This window comes from Cervus elaphus, chromosome 9 (assembly GCF_910594005.1).
Source record: "Cervus elaphus chromosome 9, mCerEla1.1, whole genome shotgun sequence".
NCBI classification, from domain to species: Eukaryota; Metazoa; Chordata; class Mammalia; order Artiodactyla; family Cervidae; genus Cervus; species Cervus elaphus.
In genome coordinates this window covers 43049763-43058163 of record NC_057823.1, presented here as the reverse complement: position 1 = coordinate 43058163, position 8401 = coordinate 43049763, and the positions used below count along the sequence as shown (strand labels likewise).

At 35.5% G+C, this 8401-nt stretch overlaps 1 pseudogene; it reads right to left on the bottom strand.

Moving 5' to 3' along the window:
• Positions 1–3233: 3233 nt before the first annotated feature.
• On the bottom strand, positions 3234–4145 carry LOC122700773 (annotated as a pseudogene).
• Between the last annotated feature and the right edge of the window lie 4256 nt (positions 4146–8401).

Below are 8401 nucleotides of genomic sequence, written 5' to 3'. Positions count from 1 at the left end.
TCGCTTATAAGAAATAGAGTAGCCCAAATAGTCAGCAAGAGTCTGAAATGGAGTACTTGGGTGAAATCTCAAAAATGGCAGAATGATCTCAGTTCATTGCCGGGGCAAGTATATATATAGTAATCCAAGTCTATGCCCCAACCACTAATGCTGAAGAAGCTGAAGTTGAATGGCTCAGTGAAGACCTACAAGACCTTCTAGAACTAACACCATCATAGGGGACTGGAATGCAAAAGTAGGAAGTCAAGAGATACATGAAGTAACAGGTAAGTCTGACTTTGGAGTACAAAATGAAGCAGGGAAAAGGCTAACAAGAGTTTAGACATGAGAATGCACTGGTCATAGCAAACACCCTTTTTCAACAACACAAGAGATGACTCTATACATGGATATCACCAGGTGGTAAATACTGAAATCATATTGATTATATTCTTTGCAGCTGAAGATGGAGAAGCTCTATACAGTCAGCAAAAAACAAGACCAGAAGCTGACTGACTCAGATTACGAACTCCTTATTGCAAAATCCAGACTTAAATTGAAGAAAGTACAGAAAACAACCAGACCATTCAATTATGACCTAAATCAAATCCCTTATGATTATACAGTAGACATGAGAAATAGATTCAAGGGATTAGATCTGATAGACTGAGTGCCAGAAGAACTATGGATAGAGGTTCATAACATTGTACAAGAGGTGGGGATCAAAGCCACCCACAAGAAAAAGAAATGCAAAAGGCAAAATAGTTGTCTGAGGAGGCCTTACAAATAGCTGAGAAAAGAAGAGGTGAAAGGCAAAGGTGAAAAGAAAAGATATACCCATCTGAATGCAGAGTTCCAAAGAAGAGCAGAGAGAGATAAGAAAGTCTTAAGCCATCTTCTTAAGTGAACAATGCAAAGAAACAGAGGAAAACAATAGAATGGGAAAGACTAAGGATCACTTCAAGAAAATTAGAGATAGCAAAGGAATATTTCATGCAAAGATGGGCACAATATAGGACAGAAATGGTATGAACTTAACAGAAGCAGAAGATATTAAGAAGAGGTGGCAAGATTACTTAGAAGAACTATGCAAAAAAAGATCTAATGACCCAGATAACCACGATGGTGTGATCACTCACCTAGAGCCAGACATCCTGGAGTGTGCATCAAGAGGACCTTAGGAAGCATCACAAGGGACAAAGCTAGTGGCTAGCAGAGGTGGTGGAATTCCAGCTGAGTTATTTCAAATCCTAAAAGATGATGTTGTTAAAGCACTGCACTCAATATGTCTGCAAATTTGGGAAACTCAGCAGTGGGCCCAGGACTGGAAAAGGCCTATTTTCATTCTGATATCAAAAAAGGGCAATGTCAAAGAATGTTCATACAATTGCACAATAGCACTTATTTCACATGCTAGCAAAATAATGCTCAAAATCCTTTAAGCTAGGCTGCAAGAGTACATGAAATGAGCACTTCCAGATATACAGGCTGGATTTAGAAAAGGCAGAAGAACAAGAGGTTAAATTGCAAACAACCATTGAATCATAGGAAAAGCAAGAGAATTCCAGGAAAATATCTACTTTTGTTTCATTGATTATGCTAAACCTTTTGACTGTGTGGATCACAACAAACTGTTGTCTTAAAGAGACTGGAATAACAGATCACTTTACATGCCTCCTGAGAAACCTGTATGCAGTCAAGAAGCAACAATTAGAACTGGACATGGAACAATAGCCTGGTTCAAAATTGGGAAAGGAGTACATCAAGGCTGTATGTTGTCACCCTACTTATTTAACTTCTCTGCAGAGTTCAGTTCAGTTCAGTTCAGTCACTCAGTCCTGTCCAACTCTTTACGACCCCATGGACTGCAGTACACCAGGCTTCTTTTGATCACCAACTCCCAGAGCTTACTCAAACTCATGTTCATCCAGTCGGTGATACCATTCAACCGTCTCATCCTCTGTCATCCCTTTCACCTCTCGCCTTCAATCTTTCACAGCATTAGGATCTTTTCAAATAAGTTGGTTCTTTGCATCAGGTGGCCAAAGTATTGGAGTTTCAGCTTCAGCATCAGTCCTTCCAATGAATATTCAGGACTGATTTCCTTTAGGATGGACTGGTTGGATTTCCTTTAGGATGGACTGGTTGGATCTCCTTGTAGTCCAAGGGACTCTCAAGAGTCTTCTCCAACATCACAGTTCAAAAGCATCAATTCCTCATTGCCCAGCTTTCTTTATAGTCCAACTTTCACATTGATACATGACTACGGGAAAAACCATAGCTTTGACTAGATGGGCTTTTGTTGGCAAAGTAATGTCTCTGCTTTTTAATATGATGTCTAGGTTTGTCATAGCTTTTCTTCCAAGGAGAAAGAGTTTTTTTTTAATTTCATGGCTGAAGTCACCATCTGCAGTGATTTTGGAGCCACCCAAAATAAAGTCTCTCAGTGTTTCCATTATTTCCCCATACATTTGCCATGAAGTGATGGGATCAGATGCCATGATCTTAGTTTTCCGAATGTTGAGTCTTAAGACAATTTTTTCACTCTCCTCTTTCAGAGTATATCATGCAAAATGCTGGGTGAATGAAGCGCAAGCTGGAATCAAGATTGCCATGAGAAATATCAATAACTTCAGATATGCAGATGATACCACTCTTATGCAGAAGTCAAAGAGGAACTAAAAAGCCTCTTTTATTCAACTTTTTGACCCATGGACTGCAGCCTACCAGGCTCCTCCATCCATGGGATTTTCCAGGCAAGAGTGTTGGAGTGGGTTGCCATTTCCTGCTCCAGGGGATCTTACTGACGCAGGGATTGAACCCAAGTCTCCCGCATTGTAGGCAGACGCTTTACCATCTGAGCCACCAGGGAAGTCATCTCATATATATAATTATAAAATAATTATGCATTTTTTTAAATAATTCACCTCCATCATAATTAAAACAAAAATCATACACACAAAAAAATCACATGATTGTCGTCTAGAGTATCTTGTGCTACAGTGAGTCAGTCATTAATATTTATTGCTGAAATCCAAATATCAGAAAAAAATTTAATGACAAGGTATGAAAACATGACAAATATCATTTCTCACTAATTTATTAAATGTGAAAGAAATACTTTAAGAAATAATGCAAACTAGGAAAGTGAGAACAAAATATATTGACACAAAACAAATTTCATAACCTAAATCTAATTTGAGAGATGCCATTTTGGAAAATAAGGCTCACTACTGAGACCACCAAAAATGTTTCTACAGCTGCTTTTTCAAGGTCCCCTTGACTTCTTCATTCCTCACACTGTGTATAACAGGATTCAATAGAGGTGTAAGGATGGTGTACAAAGCAGACATCACCTCGTCACAGGCCACTGAGTGATAGGATTTGGGTCACATGTAGAGAAAGATGAGGGTACCATAGAATAGCCCCACAATAACCAGGTGGGAGGAACAGGTGGCAAAAGCTTTCTTTCCAGCAATAGTGGACTGCATGCAGAGCACAGCAGGCAGGGTGAGACTATAGGAAGCCAAAATGAGAGACGGTGGAATCAAGAACATCAGAATACAGCAGACATACATGAAAAACTCAAAAACCATGGTGTCTACACAAGCAAAGCAAACAAGTGATGGTGCCTCACAAAAGAAGTGGTTCATTTCTTGACAGTGGCAGTAAGGGAAGCTCAGGGTGGCACCAGCCCGCACCAGCCTTTCCACTCCTCCTGAAAGTCAGGAGCCTGCTGAAATCCGCAGAGCTTCTGATTCATCAGGATGGAGTATCGCCAAGGGGTGACAAGGACACATAGTGGTTATGGGCCTTGGCAGCTAAAAGGAAGCACTCACCCCCTCCCAGAGTGAGAAACAGGAAGATTTGAGTACCACAGCCAGCAGGAGAGACAGACCTGCTGTGCATCAGGTAGTTGGCTGACATTTTGGGAACAATAGTGAGAACCAGCATCGTGTCCCTGAAGGAGAGCTGGCTAAGCAGGAAGTACATGGGAGTGGGCAGCCAGGGATCCACTTGAATAAGCATGATCATGAAGGTGTTACCCATTAGCAACATGAGGAAGATCACTAGCGCTATGGAAAGAGGAACAAATGAGTCTGTGTGTGATTAAAGAGCCCTAGAAGAATGAAATTTATTCCTGTGGTGTTATTTGCATTTTCCATGGTTCCTGTCATTCCTGGAAGATAATGAATGATTAGGAAATAAGATTTGCTTGAGGGAAACTTGACCAATTTCTTGAGAAAACTTGGTCAAACAACATAAAATATGACACTTGGAGGAATAATTATGGGTTCAATGTTCCTTTCCACAACAAAATGTTTGCCTTAAGACCCTATTGTTCATCTCTTTATGATTATACATTACTTTCAATCAAAATAAATTGGATTATATATATATATAATAATAATAATTGCATTTCTATTATTTCTCTGTATTTTGTCAGTAAGCCACATGATTTAATCATGATGTTAGGAAACATTATTATATAATCCCAATTTTCTGTAATTTGGAGGCTTCCATGTTGAAGGAGCTTCAGATCCACACATGTTAGTCAATATTGATGTGATTTACCCATATTTGTTTAAACTTCACAGTATTTCTTTCAGTGTCATGATGAATTAGATTTTGAAAATTAAATATATAGACAAAAAAAAATGTATAACTACTAAAACTCAGTTTCTGGGGGAGAAGAGAAAAATGGCTAAATTACTCTATTCCATACCTTCAAGCAACCCATGATCTTAATCACCAGGTTTCCAGCTACCACAGGTAGAGTTCAGGGGAACCCAGCACCATATGTCTATTGTTACTGTGATCTGTCTTCCTAATTTCAGGGACATTTCCTTAGTTCAGAGACCTCTCAACAGACAACATTTATAACTAATATATACTCACAAAAATGAGCCTGAATTGGTTAAATATATGCATCATGAAAAAGTTTAAAAATTCATACAGGAATTCAAAATCTAAAGGAACATAAATAAATTGATCCTACTTGAAGACTTTCAAAATGCTTTTGAACTGTGGTATTGAAGAAGACTCTTGAGAGTTCCTTGGACTGCAAGATCAAACCAGTCAATCCTAAAAGAAATCAGCCCTGAATATTCATTGGAAGGATTGATACTGAAGCTGAAGCTCCAATATTTTGGCCACCTGATGTGAAGAGCTGACTAATTAGCAAAGAGCCTGATCCTGGGAAAGGTTGAAGGCAGGAGGAGAAGGGGACGACAGAGGATGAGATGGTTGGATAACATCACCAACTCAATGGACATGCATTAGAGCAAGCTCCAGGTGATGGTGAAGGATAAGGAAGCCTGGCATGCTGCAGTCCATGGGGTTGCAAAGAGTTGGACATGACTGAGTGACTGAACAACAACAACAAAGGCTTTCAGAGTTTGTTACTAATACTCATATACTCTTTAATGTAGTAGAAATACCAATTTATTAACCAATTTAATTAACTAACAGATGACCATATGTAATTGAGTGATTGTTTAATTAGGTAATCAATTAAATAAGAATACCTAAATTAATTTATCACATGAAATTTATCTGACATATAGCACAAGTATACATAAAATATGGAGCATTTCATTTATTTCCAGAGATTAATTCGTCTTTTACAAATCCATAAGCTTCCATTTCTGTTACCTGTAGATAACTATGACAGTAGAATTGGATGGTTATGTGACATTTGTATTTTCTTTGTAAATTAAAATTTGAAAGAGAGCAATAGATTAGTGATTTACAGGATTATGTTTGAGCTAGAGCCATAGTCTATGGTGTAGCAAATATTTTTAGTTCCTTTGTAAGTTACTTGGTAAGTAGTGTAAATTATGTGAATGGCACCATATCTTTAATAAATATTCACATTGTTTTTAGTGCCTAGTGTATTGCACCAAAGTCCATTATGTCATTAAAAGATACAATGTTTTGTTAATCAAAATAATTATAAATAAGGTATGATCATGTACATATCACTATCATGCTTTGTTATTTCAATATTATGTGTACTATATTGATTACCTAGGAAGTTGTTAATTATTACTTAATTTTATTACATTATGTACATAGCAGGCATATTTATCAATATATAGTTTCTTTCTAATTTTCTATCAGTATAGTTTATGGTCATTTGCATATGACATGAGTTTTTCCCAGTAAACAATCTAAAAGTAACATTTTTTGGATTTGAGGCAACTGAATCCTTACTTTTTCAATACCATCAACTGTTGATTTGGTCATTCTTTCTCCACATGTGGAACTGTGAGATAATGTTAGGTGCAGTAATTATGGTCAAACATGGGACAGTGAGAATTGATTTTATTTTAATTTATAAGCTCCTTATTGATACTGAGCCAAAAGTATGCATTAACCTTTTGGATTACTTCTTCAAATCCATGGTGAACATCTCTTGTTCATATTTTCTATAGGATAACTTGAATTTTCTTTATAGATGCAAATAATTTATTTTTTAATCTATGTGCACTGTTCTGACTTGTTTATATGCATCATCAATATCTTCCCCAGCCTATTTAAAATATTTACTATTTTTGAATTGTTACATCAGTTTGAACCAAGGTTCACATTGAGTATTACATGTACTTAAGATACTTATATGTTGTTATTAATTTAGTCAATGGACTAGATTACATTGGTAGATTTTCTCATGCTAGACCATGTGACTATTATTAGAATAAAACTGCTTATTCCTGGTATATATTGTACATCTTATGAATCTATGATCTTGGTAAGTATAGTATAATTTTTGAAGAAACTTTTGCATCTATTTTATTAACTATATTAGCCTTATAAATTGTCCTGTTTGGAGTTCATTTTTTAAAATTACAAGGTATGAAAAGACAATATAAAATTTCTCCAACTTTTCCAGTCCAGATTCAGAGAAACATGGACCACCTGAATTACAGAACACTTAAATCACATGAAGGAAAAATTTCAATTTCTTGTCAAAACTCACTTAGAAGATGTTTGTGAGTTTTGAGCATGTTGACACCATAACTGATAAGTCAGTTTTCTTCTTTCTAGACCCAGGAAGTTCATTTTATACTAGACTGTCTTCCAGCACTGTCTTCATTTGCTCTGTTGAGGCACACTTTATGTTCTCTATTTGAATCAAAACCGTCAACTAATATTTAAGACCAGCTTCTCAACATGCTTTTCATGTGACGAATTACTTTACAAATGATTTTGAAAGCCTTAAATGGATTTACAGTTAATAAAAAAAATATTTTAAAATAATAGTATTTAAAGAAGATCATTATGGTAACATCAGATATTTTGTCCATTCAATCTTATATTTTCAAGTGAAAGCCATGTAAAGTATCCATATATTTCAAATTTAATCAATAGGAAATCTAATGTCTAAAATTATGTGACTCACTAGTAAATGAACATTAAATATTAGAAAACTGAAAGCCATTTTTATCTTTCTAATCCTTGATTCAGTATAATGGTTTTCTCTGATTTTATGAGTTAGAAGTACAGAATTAAGAATTAGGTTTCTTGAATTTGAGTACATGGATCATTGATAAGTATCTGGATAAATTTAGGCAATTTAAGCTGAAATACATTTAAAGACCATATCAAAATGGGATGAAATATATTATCAATCTCTTTTAGGATTGTTGATTACAATAGAAAATACATATAAATGCATAACAACATGTATGGCTAAATACAATAAAAATTGTCCTTAATATTTTATATTATTATTATGTTTCCCATCCTTGGTAGTAAAATCAATATTTATCTGAGAACTAACATATAGCATAATTCTACTTATTTTTAACATATGTATAATTTTGATGACCTAATATATACAATATCTCTTTGGGATGGACTGTGTACTCCAGCTATCATTTATGAGTTATTTGACCACAGAATAAAGATACATAACCACTGTAAGTTTAGTCACTTTAAGACTATTGGTTCTTCAATTACCAATTTTTAAACATTTTCTCATACAGATTATAACAATTTTAATATGCTATGGAGTTTATAAAATAATTTATTTCCTTCTTAAAAATTTTAAATCATAGGATAAAAAGATGAAATCTTGTTATGTGTTGTTGAGACAAGTGCTTGGGCCTGGTGCACTGGGAAGACCCAGAGGAATCGGGTGGAGAGGGAGGTGGGAGGGGGGATCGGGATGGGGAATACGTGTAAATCTATGGCTGATTCATATCAATGTATGACAAAACCCACTGAAATGTTGTGAAGTAATTAGCCTCCAACTAATAAAAAAAAAAATAATAAGATAATAAAAAAAAAAAAAAGACTGCTTTACCCAAATGGATTCAAGTCTGTGTAATTCAACAGGTTCAAGATGCATGATAGATTTATAAGCCAAGAGTATATCAGGTCATCACTGTAGTTGCTCTACACTTTGAAACATGTA